This window comes from Orycteropus afer, unplaced genomic scaffold, assembly GCF_000298275.1.
Source record: "Orycteropus afer afer isolate SDZICR_OR568_19922 unplaced genomic scaffold, OryAfe1.0 scaffold00216, whole genome shotgun sequence".
Taxonomy (NCBI): domain Eukaryota; kingdom Metazoa; phylum Chordata; class Mammalia; order Tubulidentata; family Orycteropodidae; genus Orycteropus; species Orycteropus afer.
Window position 1 is genome coordinate 5,700,255 of NW_006921803.1, and position 7,453 is coordinate 5,707,707.

The 7,453-nt window shown below is 38.5% G+C and overlaps 1 non-coding gene across 1 annotated transcript; it reads right to left on the reverse strand.

Annotated features, from left to right (window-relative positions):
* Positions 1–384: 384 nt before the first annotated feature.
* Positions 385–488, reverse strand: LOC122150733. Its single transcript, XR_006163822.1, has one exon. It is a non-coding gene; the product is annotated as a U6 spliceosomal RNA (small nuclear RNA).
* Between the last annotated feature and the right edge of the window lie 6,965 nt (positions 489–7,453).

Sequence of the window (7,453 nt, forward strand, 5' to 3'; positions counted from 1 at the left end):
AGGTTCTAAAAAGAATTTGTACACAGCTTTTTCTGTAACTGAGGGACAACAGTAAATTTTGAGGAGTCTTAGAGAATAAGTTCCGTGGTTCTAGTGTACATACGTACCAAGGAACATTCTAGTGTACATACGTCCAAGGAACATTCTAGTGTTCCTTAACTGAGGGGTAGTCACACGGGCCAGTCTCTGCCTTTATATCTGGCCTTGCTCTCCTACCTTCAGAAATCCACTTAACGTCACTTCGGACTGGTGCGCATATCTGTCTTTATTGTAGACCCTGAGGTATCACAGATCAACTTTACTCTTTTCAAAAACAAAACAAAACATTTTGTTGTTATTTGGATGAAAATTTACAGAGAAAATTAGTTTTCTATCCAATAGTTCAAAAATATGGAATGCTTCATGAATTTAAGTGTCATCCTTGCTCAGGGGTCATGCTAATCTTCGCTATATCATTCCAATTTTAGTATTTGTGCTGAAGGGAGCAAGATCAACTTCATCCTTATAAAATGCTTTTGTGGTTACATATATTTGGAAAGTTGCATATTAGAGCCTCCCTTTCGGATATTCACACTCCAGAGAGTATTAAAGCCTTTGAGAGGTCTTGTTAACTCAATTTCCCCAACACTATTTGATCACCTAATTTTTTTCATGTAACTATATCCTGAAGAATATACTTTGGAAAACCCTAATTCAGATTTAACTCTCTTGCTATCACAGAGGTTATTTTTTAATACAAATACATCACTATACCAATGTAGCATTTTAACAAATTGCTCGCATTTTTACTCATGTGAGCGTTTTCCGTACATTCTCATTGTACCCTATGACCTCTCCTTACATAAAGTTTCTGCTCCTAAAGGGAAAAAAACAGAATGAGTTTTCTTTCCTGGCTTTTGTCTATTTTTCCCGCATCTTATAGCCCATGTCTTCAAACAAAGATCTGACAATCTACTTCCTCAAAAGACCACAGCCACTGCTAACGATCAGTTGAAAGAATCAACTTGATGGCAAGCGGTTTGGTTTTTATGGCCCATTTATTGATTTGAGCACATCAGGTCTCCTTGAGATTTTTAGAATTGAGGAGAGAGAAAAAGACAAAATCTTAAAAACAGGAAACAAAGCCTAATCGCACTGCTATTTTAAAATTTATATATTTGCAAATATTGTTTTATCCAACAGTGAAAAGGAGATGTATTCTCCATGTACAGATCTCAAACCACCCTGCATCTCACTCAAAGGTAACCTGTATGTAGACTCACTCTGCATATTCTGAGCTAGGAAGGAATCCATAAATATCAGGACTGTAGGAAGATCCACAATTACACCCTGGTGGTGTAGTGCCTAAGGCATCTGACTGCTAACCAGAAGCCTGGTAGTTCAAACCCACCAGCCACTCCTCGGAAGGAAGACTAGGCAATCTACCTCTGTAGAGATACTGTGTGCCAAAACCAAGGAGGGGTTCCTATGAGTTGGAATCAACTCAATGACAGAGAGTTGAGTTTTGTGTCAGATTTTAGAGGGAGTGTGAAGGCATAAGATTACTGCTTTTCAGAAGCAACACGCAGAACTTTGCCTTTAGTAGCCAAAGTAGCCTTAGTAGCCTTACATCTTTCCTAGAAACATGAACCTACTGGATGAAGACATTCTATCTTCTGTCTCCCTTCACAATGGGATACTGTTCTTATCTTTCTCTGGGGCTTGGGCTAGAAGGGGTACAATTTCCTCACTGGTGGTATAATGTAAGGGACATTCTATAAAACTCCCAACCTAAAATAAATTTTCACATGATGTTCAGTTATCTTAAATGATCTCAATAGAATGCTGAAGAATCCTAAGACAGGAAAAACAAATATCCAAAGGCAATTTTAAGGGCATAATAAATACAAAGGGATCAATTCGTACACACACCACACATCCATACATCTTTACACACACACGTCAAATTGACAGGATATATTGTTTGAACCCTTAGCAATTTTTTTTTTCCCCAGAGCTCTGATTTCCAACTACATTCTACCTCGGTAAAGAAAAGGGCAAGGAAATTCCAGCAGAATTAACTCATAGCATTCTTGAGCACAAGCAGTGCATGAAACTAGTCTCTCTGGAATGAGGTATCAGCTACATGTTAAATAAACAATATATTAATATAGCTTTTAATGTGTATTGTAGTCTGTCTCTAAGCTGATTCACTTAAAAAATAGGATCTACAATGCAGGAGCCCATTTCTAGTGACTTAGAATGGAAGGCATATTCTTTTATAGGAAGACCAAATGCAAGTATCTATCAATCAATCAATCAATCTATCTACAGAATGGTGTTGCTTATTTGGAGAAAATTGCTAAGCAACCCTGAATCACTTAGTATATGTGCTGCCAAAGCAAGCTCACCCCTGAATCACTTAGGATGCTTTCAGGGACCAATAACAGAAAAACTGTGACTCTGGTTTATACATTCAGGAAATTATAATCTCAAATTACTGGAAGCTGAGAGGTTGAGCATACTCCATGTTTTGGATCCATTTTCCTCTGATTGTCTTGGCAGCTCTGCCTAACTCTGAAGGCGTTTTCAACCTCAAGTTTTTCATAGGTTCCTTTACCTCTTGTATTTATTTTGAGGAAAAGAAATCTTTCTCCAAAAGTTTACTACATCCTTTCCTTTGCATTTTATTGGCTAGAATTGGATCACATGCTCATTCATAAACTAGTTATTGGCAAAGTTTATGGTAATATGAAGATCAATGTTTTCAGTCTTGGCTACATATTGGAATCATTTGGGGAAATTTTAAAAACTATAAATAGTTGGATCCAACCCCAAAGGTGAGCTTGTTTGCTTGTTTCTTCAAGTTGGCCTGGGGTATGCTCCAGGCATCTAGAGTTTTGAAAATTTCCCAGATGATTGTAATGTATAGACAAATTCAAGAACCACTGTCTTAGATTAATCATCTGGGAATGTAATGATGCTAAAGAGCCAACTACCATAACCACTAAAATTCCTGAAGCAAAAAGGGCCTCTAGTTTATGCTAGTGTGATAACCACTTAGATGGATTCCAGACTAACTGTAAGAACAATGAGAAGGTGCCAGAAATTTTTTGACTCTTAGACTAGTGTACTTTCTACCATGAGATATCTACTTCTGTTTGTGGAGTCAATGGGAAAGGAGGACAAGTCATAAAGAAACCATTGCAGTTTATTCTTAATGATTCCAACACCGTTTACATTTAAAGATGTCAACTGGAACTTGCTGTAGCCGGTCTGGAAAAACCAGAAAGCAAAGTAAATAGACGTGAAGAAAAGGAGTCACAGCACAAGGATGGAAAAGGTGAATTAAAATCAGAAAGGTTTTCTTTTGCTGGGATACTGTCTGTGTTGATCACACTGAGAGTTTGTTCCTTGATATACATGGAGAAAACTTCTTTTAGAAAATCTCTCCTAGGAAAATCTTTTGGTGTTGAAACAGGGCAGGCCCTATTATAAAGAAAAGACCTTGGTAAAGAGGGAAGAAAAGCATTAGATATTTTACATGGTCTTTAAGATACACATTTTCCCAAAAATAGTCATGGAACTTAGCAAACTGGCTTTTAACCAAGAGAAAATCAGTGTGAGTTATTTACAAGCCTGAGATCACCAAGTGGAGTTTCCTAACTATACATTCACATTAAGTTTACAACTCTGGGTTTTTTCAGTTTACATTTTATAACTATTCAAATTCTCATAAATATAAATCAAAATGCCTTTCTTGACCTATTAGCTGATGAAGAATTTCTTTGTTTTGGCTCTTTTTATAGATGGTTATAATGAAAATGTTGAAAATTCTCCTCTCAGATTTCGAAGAAAAGGAAGATAAAAAGTTATGATTATTTGGACTAGAATGATTTCCATAAAGGAGCTATGATTAAAGCTTAACAACTCAGAAAAAAAAATAGAGTAACTATGAACTCACTTATGAATAAAATCTTTATATTAAATCTCAGAGGTACCCCCTTGAAACTTGAAAAAAGATGGTTTAGGGCTTCCAAATTAGATACTCTTATGTAGCTGACTAAGGAGCTCTGGTGGCATAGTGCCTAAGGCATCTGACTGCTAACCAGAAGGCTGGCGGTTCAAACCCACCAGCTGCTCCTTGGAAGGAAGGTTGGCCAATTTACTTCCATAGTGATACTGCCTCAGAAACCCAAGGAGGGGTCACTATGAGTCGGGTCCGACTCGACGGCACATAACAACAACAACAATGTAGTTGACTTAAATATTTGATTTTTTTTTTACCTTGAAGAGTAGGTGGATAGCTCCATTTTAGGTCATTTAAGTTGTCTGAAGAATTGTCAACATTATGTTGTTGTTGTTATGTGCCATCCAGTCAGACCGGACTCATAGCAACCCCTCCTTGGGTTTCCGAGGCAGTATCACTACGGAAGTAGATTGCCCCATCTTCCTTCCATTAACATTATGGAGAACTTCTATTCTTTCCAAAATGTATAATATAGTGCAACTGTGAAAACGAAAGCACTCTATTGGCAAAGAGTGTGATTTTTTCATCTTTAAATCCTGAAGGTACTCACAGTTGGTGCCATGTTCACAACATCGTTCCCTAGAGAGGAAACCACTGACATTTATTACTCCCTACTACATGCTCATTCAGCATGTTACAAACTTTAAGGAGGTGCCAACCATGAAGAAGAGGGTGTATGAGGAATTATTATCTAGTGGGAAAAACATTTAAGAAAGTTGTCTGTGGCCATTCAGTGTGTTATGCAGTATTGTTGTTGTTGTTGTTATGTGCTGTCGAGTCAAACCCGACTCATAGCGACCCCTCCTTGGGTTTCCAAGGCAGTATCACTACAGAAGTAGGATTGCCCAACCTTCCTTCCGAGGAGTGGCTGGTGGGTTTGAACCGCCAGCCATCTGGTTAGCAGGCAAGTGTCTTAGCCACTATGCTACCAGAGCTCCCGTTATGCAGTATAACAAAGGTAAACATGGGATGCTGTGTAAGCACAGAGATGTACCAGAGACAGCCAGGAGGGTGAGGTGGGCGTTATAGATGATATGATGCTTGCCTAGAAATTAACCAAGGAATAAGCACTCAGCATGGTAAGGGAATGCTATGTATAGGAGAGACACACACAACTAAGCGTCGCTGCCACACATAGATGCAGGGATAGAACTGGTGAGAAAAATTAACAAAATATCAGACAGATCATGTCACAAAAACCTTGTAAGCCATAAGAATACCTTAGTCTGAAGGTGCCATCTTTCAGTTTTTTCTATCAAACTTTTGTAAGTTCCCCTACTTAGCAGGATCAAGGAACCCAAAATTTTGAAAGATGTTATAGTGAAATCATAGATTCCTCTACTTGTGCAAAATCATAGCACTCTGCTTTGTATAGAAAGTAATGTAGAAATTATTGGACGGACACCTTTAATCAAGCACATAGTGTATGATAAGAAAAAATGGACACATTATATCTTTTTTTTAATACACCATTTTATTGTGGGTTGGGTGCAATTTTACAAAGCAGATTAGTTTTACACTTAGCAGTTCATATACATTTTGTTTTGTGACACTGCTTACAATCACCACAGTGGAACAGCTCTCCTCCCACCTTATTTCTGCGGTTACACTTTCCTTGCATCGCTCTTACCTGTGCCCTGCTGCCTGCCTTCTCTCTCTATGCAAATGCTGTCCTTCTGCTCTCCCACCATTGACACCATTGACTGTTATAAGGAGTACATCTCCTTGGTGTAGTTGTTCAGCCCGTAAACCCATCTATTATTTGCATGAGAGTTGAGCCATGGGAGTGAGTCCATTTCCAACCCCAAAGGGTGACTTGGGGCTATGGTCTTGGAGGTTTCACCATCTTTATCTGACCAGTAACCCTGGTCTTTTCTATGTTTTTGAATTTTTATTCCACACTTTTTCTCCCACTCTATCCTGGATCACCAATTTTAATCCCTTTCCAAGTAGTTGTCATTGGTAGCCAGGCACCATCTAGTTCTTCTGGGTTCAGGGTCATGTAGGTTGAGGTTCTCATGGTCCATCGGTCCCTTGGATTAATTGCTTCCATACATCTTTGATTTTCTTCACTTCTTTGCTCAGAACAAGGAAAGACCAATAGTTGCATCATGGATGACCACTTTTAAGCTTTTAAGACCCCAGTCAGTACTCATAAAAGTAGGTTGTAGAACAATGTTTTCTGTACTATATTGTGCCAACTGAGCTCAATGTCCCCCATGACCATGATCCCGAGCCCACAGGCCCAGCTACTCACCCCCTTAAAGTGCTTGGTTGTGGCCCAGAAGTCATCCTAACTTTGTCCTCTGTTAGCTTTATAATGTATATGGACATTTTTATAGTACATACAAGTATATATGTGGGAATATCATCTGCCAGACTTATGTATGGTATGTCTATTTGGCTATCCATACCTGATCTTACCTATATACCTATGTATCCACTCATAGGTTAGTGTTTGTTACTACTGATAGTGCAGTACTGTATTTGTAATAACATTACTTTTGTTGTCTGTACCTCTTGTACACCCCTTTGTGTCTTCCTTTTCCTTAGTGATATTGTGCTGGTCCCACTCTTTTGTTATACTGCTTTTCCCTTCACCCAAGTCAACATCTCTCTTAACTAGACAACAATTTTCCCTCCTCTCCCTTCCCATCCCTGGTAAATAACAAAGAAAACTTCCTTCCCTGTGTAACCTTTCCTTGACTTTTATAATAATGGATTCATACAATATTTGTCCTTCTGCAATTGACTTATTGCACTCTGCATTATGTCCTCCAAGTTCATCCATGTTATGAGGTGTTTCACCAATTTTTCATGAATCTTTTATGTTGCATTGTATTCTATTGTGTGTACGAGCCATAGTTTGTTTATCCATTCATCTGTTGATGGTCACTTAGGTTGTTTCCATCTCTTTGCTATTGTGAGTAGTGCTGCAATGAACATGGGTGTGCACATATCTGTTAGTGTCCAAATCTCACCTCTTTAGGATATATTCTTAGTGGTGGGATTGCCAAATCAAATGGTATTTCTATATCCAACTTTTAAAGGAAGTGCCATACTGTTTTCCACAGTGGTTGTACCATTTTACAGTCCCGCCAGCAGTGTGTGAGATTGCCAATCTCTCCAAACCCTTGCCAGCATTTGTTGTTTTCTATCTTGTTAGCATTGCTTTTATTGCTGTGGTGAGATGATACATTATGGTTGTGATTTGCATCTCTAAAATGGCTAATGATTATGAGCATTTCTTATGTGTTTGTTGGCTGCCTGAATATCTTCTTTGGTGAGGTGTCTGTTTATGTCCTTTGCCCATTTTTTGAATTGGATTGTTTGCTCTTTTTGATGTTGAGGTGTTTAAGTTTTCTATAAATTTTGGAGAGGAGCTCTGGTAGCATAGTACCTAAGGCACTTGACTGCTAACCAGAAGGCTGGCGGTTCAAACCC